We start from the raw sequence: 9629 nt of genomic DNA on the forward strand, positions 1-9629 counted from the left end.
TCTTAAGTATCTAGGGGGTGGGATAAGGGTGTATGATCATTGCAGAGCCCTAGAGATCATGTGTGTGCAGGAGTCTGGACACAGAGAATGGCCAACACCCTGTTTCCTGGGCACTGATGGCCTGGGCCCTTCCCCCCTGCAAGGTGAGAGCTAAAGGGTTGGAGAACAAAGGAATCAGGTGACCTCCTGGCCCCGGAAAGGAACAAAGCCCAGAGGAGGAGGGGCTGGAGGGAGTTTCAGTTTGGGGCTGGCTGGGACATGGAGTGAAGGGCAGACGTGGTTGTCTGGCTCACTGCCCCCCCCAAAATGGCCCCAGCTGAGGGGTCCTGTTCTCTGCACCTGCAAGCTCTGTTTTAGACCATGTTCCTGTCATTTAATAAACCTTCTATTTTACTGGCTGGCTGAGAGTCACGTCTGACTGCGGAGTTGGGGGGCAGGACCCTCTGGCTTCCCCAGGAGCCCTGCCTGAGCGGACTGGCTGTGGGAAGCGCACGGAGGGGCAGAGGAGGCTGAATGGTCCGAGGTCAGACCCAGGAAGGTGGAAGCTGTGTGAGCTGTGTGTCGTAAAGACAGACTGCTCCCAGAAAGGCGACTGCCCGAGAGTCCTGCCCGGCTTCATGGGGAGCAGTTCCAGAGCATCGCCCAGGGACTCCGTGACAACCTCCTATCAACAACTGCTATAAAATCCCTCTCATTTTCCACTTTCCTCTCTATAATTTGCATAAATGGATCCAAAATCCCTCAGATTTCCACCCTTTCTCTTTCATTTCTGAACACTGATCTCAAATCTCAGCTTTCCCTCTTACGATGTCATTATCAAATGTCAATTAAAAATCCTCTTGGGTTTGGGGCTGTTCCCCATGTCTCTAAATCCTAGCAACTTGTCCTTCCTTGGGGGGAACCTGTCGCCCTGAGCCTTCTCCATCCTGGTTGGGAAATTAACTCCCCTGCAACAATGAACATCTTTCCCTCTCCTTTGAGAATCCTTTCTTCCCTCCTTTCTCTCTGTTAAAAATGTTTGCTGATAAAAGAGACTAGCCATATATTCAATACCCATCAAAGCCAGGGGCCTCCCCCTGTTTGGGGGATGGGTGGTTCCCAGTTGGTAACAGGAGAGTTGGCTGGACCCTTTTCTTTTCTCCAGCTGGCACGGGATGAGGAGGTCCCTCTGAGTGCAGCATGGTCCAGAAATATCCCAAACCCCATGACAAAGGGTCTCCATGAAGGGGGGCTTCCCGCAGTGCAAAGATGTAGCCAACTCTGGGGTGGATCCACGGTGGCCATTATTTGCTCGTGACAGAGTATGGAAATGTCTTACTTATTTTGGCCCTCCATGGCTTCCCTTCTCCTGTTAAAGAGGCGTCCCCCCGGGCTCCCTCTGCCTGTGTGACTGGCCAGCAGGGGGTGGTGATAACTTTCTGTCCACTTGTCAGACACTGTGAGGGAACACTGTAGCTGAGGGGGTGCATGTCTGTGTGGGGAGATTGCAGCGGGAGCTGAAGGGACATTGTGGTAGGGGGAGGCCTCTGGGTGGCTGGGCAGGGGGGACCCTAGTCAGGTTGGTGGTTTCTGGAGGGTTTGGGGTTTTGGGGGGTAGTTCTGATGTGCCCAGCCCTAAGGCTATGGGTCCTGGAGGTGGGTCTTGCTGGGGGCCTGTTGGCTGCAGACCAGTGGGGGTGGGGGTCTCTTGGGCAGGTGGGGCAGGGGATTAGACGCTGCCTGGTGCTGTGCCAGGGGCTCTGTCTGGGATTGCCCAGCTGGCTCCTGGGACCATTGCCATGCCCAGTGCACAGCGCTGTGGTGGGGCGGTCCCTGGCGCAGAGTGAGGGGTCCTCCTGTAAAGCGTCAGCGGGTCCTGCTGGCCGGAGGAGGGGGTCCCAGGCAAATGGCCTGGGAGATCCTGGTGGAGGGCAGGTGGGGGTCTGTAGCCAGACAGCCAGCCCCCCCCACGCCCTCAGACCAGCATTGCTGGAAACACAGGAGGAAGCCGGAATAGGGCACTTAACATATATTCCAGCACAGCCTTTGAAGCTGTGAAAAGCACAGGTGTGCTGATACAATGTGCCTCTGGGAACAGATACAAGGATTAAGCTCACAGCAGGCAGAGGCCCTGTGACAGACATGGCTCTTAGCCCCTACTAAATAGCGTGATGCACACACCCCAACATCCTAGGTGGGAAAATATTTACCCTGATAAAAGAAATGTCCAGTAGTCGACACTTATTGTTTCTCTCTCTTGCAAGTGTAAACTACTCTTGCGAAAGCTGGCGTCACCCAGACAGACCAGCCTCAATTTGGCATAAGAAAGGAGAAAGAGAATAAAGGAGTACAGAGGTATAAGTAGGGGACCTACAGCACCATGATTTTGGAGTGCTTTTCACTATCTATCTGCTGGTCAGATAAGTGACAGCCTCCCAAGGCTTCTGCAGCTAAGAGGGTCCCTAAGCCTTGTCCCTTATTCGTCTTTCCGCGGAATTGAGTGACCGATCCTGGCTTGGCACCGCTGGAATCGAGAGATGCAAGGAGGGTAAGAAGCACCCACACCTGATCTCCTATCTTTAGTGTACACATATTTTGAAATAGAGCTCTACACTTTGTTTTCTTTCTTTGGGATTGAGGCTTCAGTTTTGTAACTTGTTTGTGTGTGTAACATCTCGACATTTAAATAAGTAGGCACTAGCAATTTTGTAACCACATGATTAGAATCTAGCTTAATAAATTTTGGTAACCATTTGTGCATAAGCCTGACTTGTTTTCTCTGGTTTACTGCAAAGCAGCCAACACAATGAAAGAACCTCAGCCGTTTTGGCTCTAAAGCCTGGCCATGAGGTGAGAGTACTAAGAGCCTAGCCTTGAGTTGTGCCGCCTCCACGGGGCAAACTCTTGGGGCACCTGTCAGTCAATCCTGGCGGCCCGCTGCGAAGGAGCTCTGAGCTCTAGCAGTTAAAGTCACGGGGGGGGAGAGGCTCTTAGTGCTGCCATTGGGGCACCTGTCAGTCAGTATTGACTGCCCGCTGCGAAGGAGCTCTGAGCTCCAGCAGTTAAAGTCACGGGTGGTTAGGACCTTGGGGCATCCGTCAGCCTAGCCCGGGCTGCCCGCCGCGAAGGGACAGTGCGTCCTAGCGGTTAAAATAACGGATGGTATAAACGGGCATAGCTGGCACCTCAAGAAACATCCTTGGCCGTCGGCTAACAGTAGTGTGGCGAGCAAACGAGCAAATGAGTGAAGAGCCCCGTTTCTCAGGCCCCCCAACACTGCCCCTCTTCATTCGGTGGAAGCACTCCTGGTGAAGACGCACACTGCCGACAGAAGGAGGGGAGTGGGGAGAAACTCAAATTAAGCTTCCGCTTCCTCCATCAGGATCATGAGAGCAATGGAAAGAAAACTCAAGAGGAACAAGCCTCTTCTCCTTTCATGCACCCCATCACAACTCTCCCTGCTTCATTTTCTGCCTGAATTTCCTTTTGAAACTGCAACGGCTGCTCCAGAAAACAATCATGTCTCTGAATTCACAGCAACATCCTGAGGATGATAAAAGTATGAAGGAATTCATGGTCCTTTGTGACATAATAAAATAAAATAAATATAAATAATTAATAATAATTAATACATTTTATTATTTGTATTGCAAGATTAATCTTTCTGTTTTGCAGATTCAGCTCGACGTTGATTCTTGTTGCTCTTTGCAATGTATCTATCTATCCAGGCAACAGTATTTGCTTTTGTTTCAGGTGGAGCACTCAGCGTGTTATGTTTTTCTGACAATCTGTGTCTCGAAAATTCTAGCCAATATGCCTGGAAGTTCCAAGAACCATCAAATTACGAAGGAATTTGAGGTCCTTTTTTATATTACCATTTATCAGTAGTTATTATCTGTAGAGCAAAGATTAATTTTTCATTTTTTTAGATCCAGCTCTACGCTGATTCTTGTTGCTATTTGCCATGTATCTATAGCTATCTAGCTATAAAGGCAACCGGTTTTTGCTCTTGTTTCTTTGTATTTGTACACTGCAACTTTACAGCCCAAGCCGCACGATCCTGATTAATGTGACACTGGCCAGCTGTGGGTGATTCATTGCACTGTAGACGTATCCTAACGTTATGTCTGCACAGCGATTAAAGCACCCACCTTCCCCCATTCGCCACGAGTTTTCAAAGATAATGGCCAATGGCTCGGCGATCACAGCCGCCAGTTCCTTTAGCACTCTCGGATGCAACTCGTCCGGCCCCATGGACTTGTGCACGTCCAGCTTTTCTAAATAGTCCCGAACCACCTCTTTCTCCACAGAGGGCTGGTCACCTCCTCCCCATGCTGTGCTGCCCCGTGCAGTAGTCTGGGAGCTGACCTTGTTTGTGAAGACAGAGGCAAAAAAAGCATTGTGTACATTAGCTTTTTCCACCTCCTCTGTCACTAGGTTGCCTCCCTCATTCAGTAAGGATTTTCATTCTCAGACACGGTGCACAAAGCAGGACTCAACCCTCGGCGTAAACTGAGTGAGCCGCCCACAGATTCTGGCAGCCCCAATGAGCCACTTGGTGTGAGAGCTCGGACCTGCCCTTGTCCCAGAAGGAGGGGGTCATCTGCGAGGGGACTGGACCACTGACCTATCAGCTCTTAACACCCAAACTTTCAGTCACTCTATTATCCGTGCCTCTGAGTGTAATTTAAACAACAAGAACAGCTACACTGGGCTAGATCAAAGGTCCATCTAACTCTGTTATTTGTCTTCTGATAGCAGCCATTACCAGGTGCCTCAAAAGCCACTACTGGGAGTTGAACTTAGGATCTCCTGTTTAGAAGACAGGTGCCTTAAACCAGCTAATCCGTGGTGCTTTCCTCTGGCTAACGTATGGTGTCTGCCCACACCTGACTCCCTGCCAACCCGCACTGGGCCCTGACAAGCGTTTCTTGTGTTTCGATTCTGTAAAGCAGAGAAGCGGGTGAAGTTTTACTCCCAAGGTGTGTGTGTGATTCTTTGGACAGGTCTATCCTACAAAATTAAGTCAGTGTCAACATTACTTTGGGGTGTTAAAAATTTTACCTTCCCTGAGCAATGCAGTTATATCAGCCTAATCCCGGTCTAGATAGCACTGGGTTAACAGGAGGACTTCTTCCCACCCCACTCTGCCTCTTCGGCTGAGGCCTGCTGGTCCACCTTTCACTCGCTCCTCTCTCCCCGAGGCCTCCTTGCCGGCTGCTCATTCCTCTCCGCCCCCTACCCCAAGGTCTGTCCGCCACCCACACCTCTCTGACCCCTCCCCTGAGACCCACCATGGCCGCCGCTCCCACCTCTCAGCCCTACCCATGAGACCCACCCAGCCTGCCACCCGTGCCTCTCCGTCCTGCCCTGCCCACCACTTGCACCTCTGTGCCCCTCCCCTGAGGCCCACCCTGCCCGCCTCTTTCTTCATGCTGCCGTTGTTATTCCATGACACATTAAAGATGGAATGAAAAGCTGAGTTTCCTCCAGGGTGAGGAAAGGAAGGAGACACCAACCCCCTGGCCAAGCTCTGTGCCCCACAGAAAACCTGCCCCCTGCTATTACAGTCACTGATGTACTGGGGATATGACGGGAAAGGGACTGTCTGAATTATCGAGGCAGGAATTTTACAACAATCTACAGCAACATCACTGGCCACAAACACACTCTCCTCATGCTCCAGCCAGAAGGGAAACGAGCAGGAATTCTTGTTCAGCCCTGGGCACACTTACACAACAGCACAGCAGTGAGTGTGTTGTGGACGCTGGTCTGAGGAAACAATTGGAAACGATCACTCAGTGAGAAAAGAACTAGAGGGTCGTGAGAGCGCTCTATAAAGCAAGTAGTTGTGGCTGAGTGGTTAAGGTGGTGGACTCCTTAACTACGGAGGAAGTTGCGGTTCTTTAGTTTCAGTGCCTGAGCATCCTTGACCCCAGTGGGAGCCAGGCTACATCTACACGGCAGAGTTATGCTGCTTTAGTTAAAGCGTTTTAATTAAGCCGCTGTTGCATGTCCACGCTAGGCTGCTTGTGTCACCGGAGCGCATCCAGGCTAGCAGCTCTTGGATTGCCACAGAGAGCAGTGCATTGTGGGTCGCTATCCCACTGTGCAACTGGCCGCAGGGTGCTTTGGGAAGGGTTTGCAATGCCTCGTGGGCAGCCACACGAGGCAGGTTTCTCTATCCCATTGTTCCATGGGCACCCGACTCGATTGCCAGCTGCTTTTCAGCTGCCGTGGGCATGGTGGGCAGAGAGTGTGTGTGTGTTGGGGACCGACAGTGTGTGTGTTCGGGGAGCGTGTGTGTTGTGGAAGAGTGAGTGTGTTGGCACGCTGTCCCTAAGTTCAGACAGCTGCTGGAAGCAACCAGTCCTGAGTCAGGGGGAGGGGGACACCCCAGTCCTGAGTCAGGGGGAGCAGGACAGCCCAGTCCTGAGTCAGGGGGAGCGGGGACACCCCAGTCCTGAGTCAGGGAGAGCGGGACACCCCAGTCCTGAGTCAGGGGGAGGGGGACACCCCAGTCCTGAGTCAGGGAGAGCGGGACACCCCAGTCCTGAGTCAGGGGGAGGGGGACACCCCAGTCCTGAGTCAGGGAGAGCGGGACACCCCAGTCCTGAGTCAGGGGGAGGGGGACACCCCAGTCCTGAGTCGGGGGAGCGTGATAGCCCAGTCCTGAGTCAGGGGGAGGGGGACACCCCAGTCCTGAGTCAGGGGGAGCGGGACAGCCCCGACATCAGCCCCCACTTCTCGCACTGGCTCAGCACAGCCCAGCAGTCTCTGTCACATACACACACTCACACACACTGCTGCCTGCCTGGCTGTGTGTCAGGGTGCAGGACGAGGGGGGTTTAGAGGGCCACGGGCCCAGCACTTTTTAGCAGCCCTAAGAACGGACGACGGAGGGGGGAACAAGGTGGAGCCTCGGGGGAAGAGGCGTTCTGTGGGTGTGGCCTCCGGGGGAGGGGTGGCATCAGGGAGAAGGGGCGGTGTGAGATTGTGGCCTCAGGGAGAAGTGGCGGGGTGAGTGAGGGCTGGGGGGAAAGGGGTGTCATGGGGTGTCACAGTTCGGACACCGGTGGCCCCCCCACTGTTTGGAAGATTCCACCACCCCTGCTCTGGGTTCTAGGTGTGGTGAATTTGTCAGGTCTGAGACAGGAGTTGCTTGTGAATGACAGTGACCCCTTTGCCAATTGGCACCAATAAGCTTTTGTCACACATTGCGACGGGGCAAGGCAAGACGGCTATAGTTAAGTAGTGAGGAACAGGTATTTCAGCCCCAGACTAAACAAATCCTTGGTACCATGGTAACCAAACGGCAGTTGTTTCAGGTTAATCAAGACACCTTGGGCCAATTAAGATCCTTCTAGAAAGCAGTGGAGATAGCTAGGTTGATTGGAACACCTGAAGCCCATCAAGGCCTGGCTGGAACTAGTGAAAAGCCTCCCAGTTCGTCAGTGAGGCCCATGTGTCAGGATCTGTAGGAGGAAGCCGTGCTGTTGGAGGAACCAAGCAGTGCAAATCCACATCAGATGCAAGGAAGGAGGCCCTGAGGTAACAGCGAAGGAGATACTGAGTGGGGGCTGCTGTGGGGAAGCGGCCCAGGGAATTGTACACGTCCTATTTCCCAAAAGTCAGCTACCATAGCTGCTACTATTAGGGTCCCTGGGCTGGAGCCCAGAGTAGAGGGCGGGCCTGGGCTCCCCCCTCCCCTCCCCTCCCTGATTAATCATGGATACTGGGAAACAGAGATTGTGCGAGGCGGGGTTGCTTCTCCTCACCTCTCTTGCTGGCTTATGATGGCTCAGTAAGCTGTGGCCCTTGCCTCTAGAGAGAGAGAAGGGCTATGTGGAGGGTCACAGCGAGCCTCTGAGGCTAGCAAAATCCACCAGGAAACGTGGGACCCATAGAGACAAGGACAGAGCTTTGTCACAACATGAACTGAGCTATACCCTCACACCCTGATATAATAGAAAGACCAGCACAAAAAACAGAGAAAGGAACAATAAGATACTAAAATAACAATGGTTGGAACTCTCCATTTCTCTCAGTCTTTGGGTGGATGGGTACTAAGAGCTTTAGCTACAGTTGAGGAACCAGGCGATCGGACAGCTGGCTCAGCCCTCCATACTAGTACCTCTCTCACATATAGGGAAATGGGTCAAAATTGGAATTCATGTCATGACTCACTTCCCATAGGGGATCAGTCTGTCTCAGGCTCTGTCTATACTTCAAACACTGGAAGTATTCTTCTGACAACCTAACACTGTGTACACTGGGGCTGAGGGCACATTAACTACTTCTCTCAGTGGAGTGGACTTTTCACACCCCTGAGAGAGGTGGCTACGTCAACATTGCTTTTCAGCATAGACCAGACTTTAGATGGCTTATTGACCTAAAAGGTAATGGACTTCAGCCTTTTCCTTGGTGGTTGAGGACTGCAACTTTCCTACCTGCTGAACACATCCTACGACAGATGACTTTCCTTTGCAAATTAGAGAAGTGGGGAAGTCAGTGATCCTTACAGTCTAAGTGTAAGAACTTGTAAAAACTTCTACAAATTGTCTCTTCGAATAATTTTGCTTTCACTAGAAATAGACTTTGAAACTAAGCAAAATAAGTTCTATTTGAAACACAAAAATTTAAAATCTATACTGGGCCAATATTCACTTATACACTCTCACACACATTCTTCCACCCCAACCATTGGAGTGAGGTTTTCTACCAGAACTCTTTACACTACGGGGGTAAATTAAAGCAAATTAACTTTTCAAGATCACCTGTCACTTCCTGTATGACTAACAAAATGAAAAAGGAGACATTTTGTTTTACAAAGTGATTCAGATTATCACACAATTAATCTCCTACTCTTTAACCAATAAATTCATTTTCATTGGAAACAATAACATATTCAAAGAGCTCAAATTCTTGTCATATGAGTTCATTTTCTTTTAATCCCCGTTGCCAACAACCCAACCCTGGCTCTAGTTCTGGTTTGTCCCAACGTAGGTCCCAACCAATTCTCTGAGTTCATATATCGCTGGTTCTTCTGCCATGTGTGTTGGTGGAAGGGGTCTCCTATGTGGGAATGTTTGCATCACGAGGAAAAAAAAAATCTCTCTTTTCACACTTTTTAATCTTTCAAAGTAGGAGGAGGTAGAGGAGAAGGGATGTAAATGCATAAAACACAAGAGAAAACTGTCCTACACTAAAGGCATTTATCGGTATAACTATATTGCTCAGGGGTGTGAAAAATCCAGAGTTGAGCAATGTAGTTACACAGCCCTAACGCCCTGTGTAGATAGCGCTACGTCAGCAGGACATATAGCTTGAGGGGGCTGGACTAATGAAGTCCGACGGGAGAGATCTCTCCCATTGGCTTAGAGCATCTGTAATAGCATGCTACACCAGTGCAGCTACATTGGGGCAGCTGTGCCAACATCAGCTTTATTGTGAAGCCGGAGCATCAGACACAAAACCAGAGAATCAGGACTCAACATGCGAGTATCTGGAAGTCTGAAATTGGAACCGGACACGTTCCTTGCCTCATTGGTTACCATCATTTCCACAGCCTGAAAGTCTTGGTTTCTGTGAAAATAGAATGAATTATATTGAAATTAGAATTCATTAAAGAAATGCTACTTGAAGGGTTT

General features: G+C 50.8%; 1 protein-coding gene across 1 annotated transcript in view; it reads right to left on the reverse strand.

The window, feature by feature from the left end:
- The window catches only part of LOC144258246 (uncharacterized), a 640730-nt gene that overhangs the window by 431932 nt on the left and 199169 nt on the right, over positions 1–9629 (reverse strand). The window lies entirely within an intron of this gene.

This window comes from Eretmochelys imbricata, chromosome 28 (genome assembly GCF_965152235.1).
Source record: "Eretmochelys imbricata isolate rEreImb1 chromosome 28, rEreImb1.hap1, whole genome shotgun sequence".
Lineage (NCBI taxonomy): Eukaryota > Metazoa > Chordata > Testudines > Cheloniidae > Eretmochelys > Eretmochelys imbricata.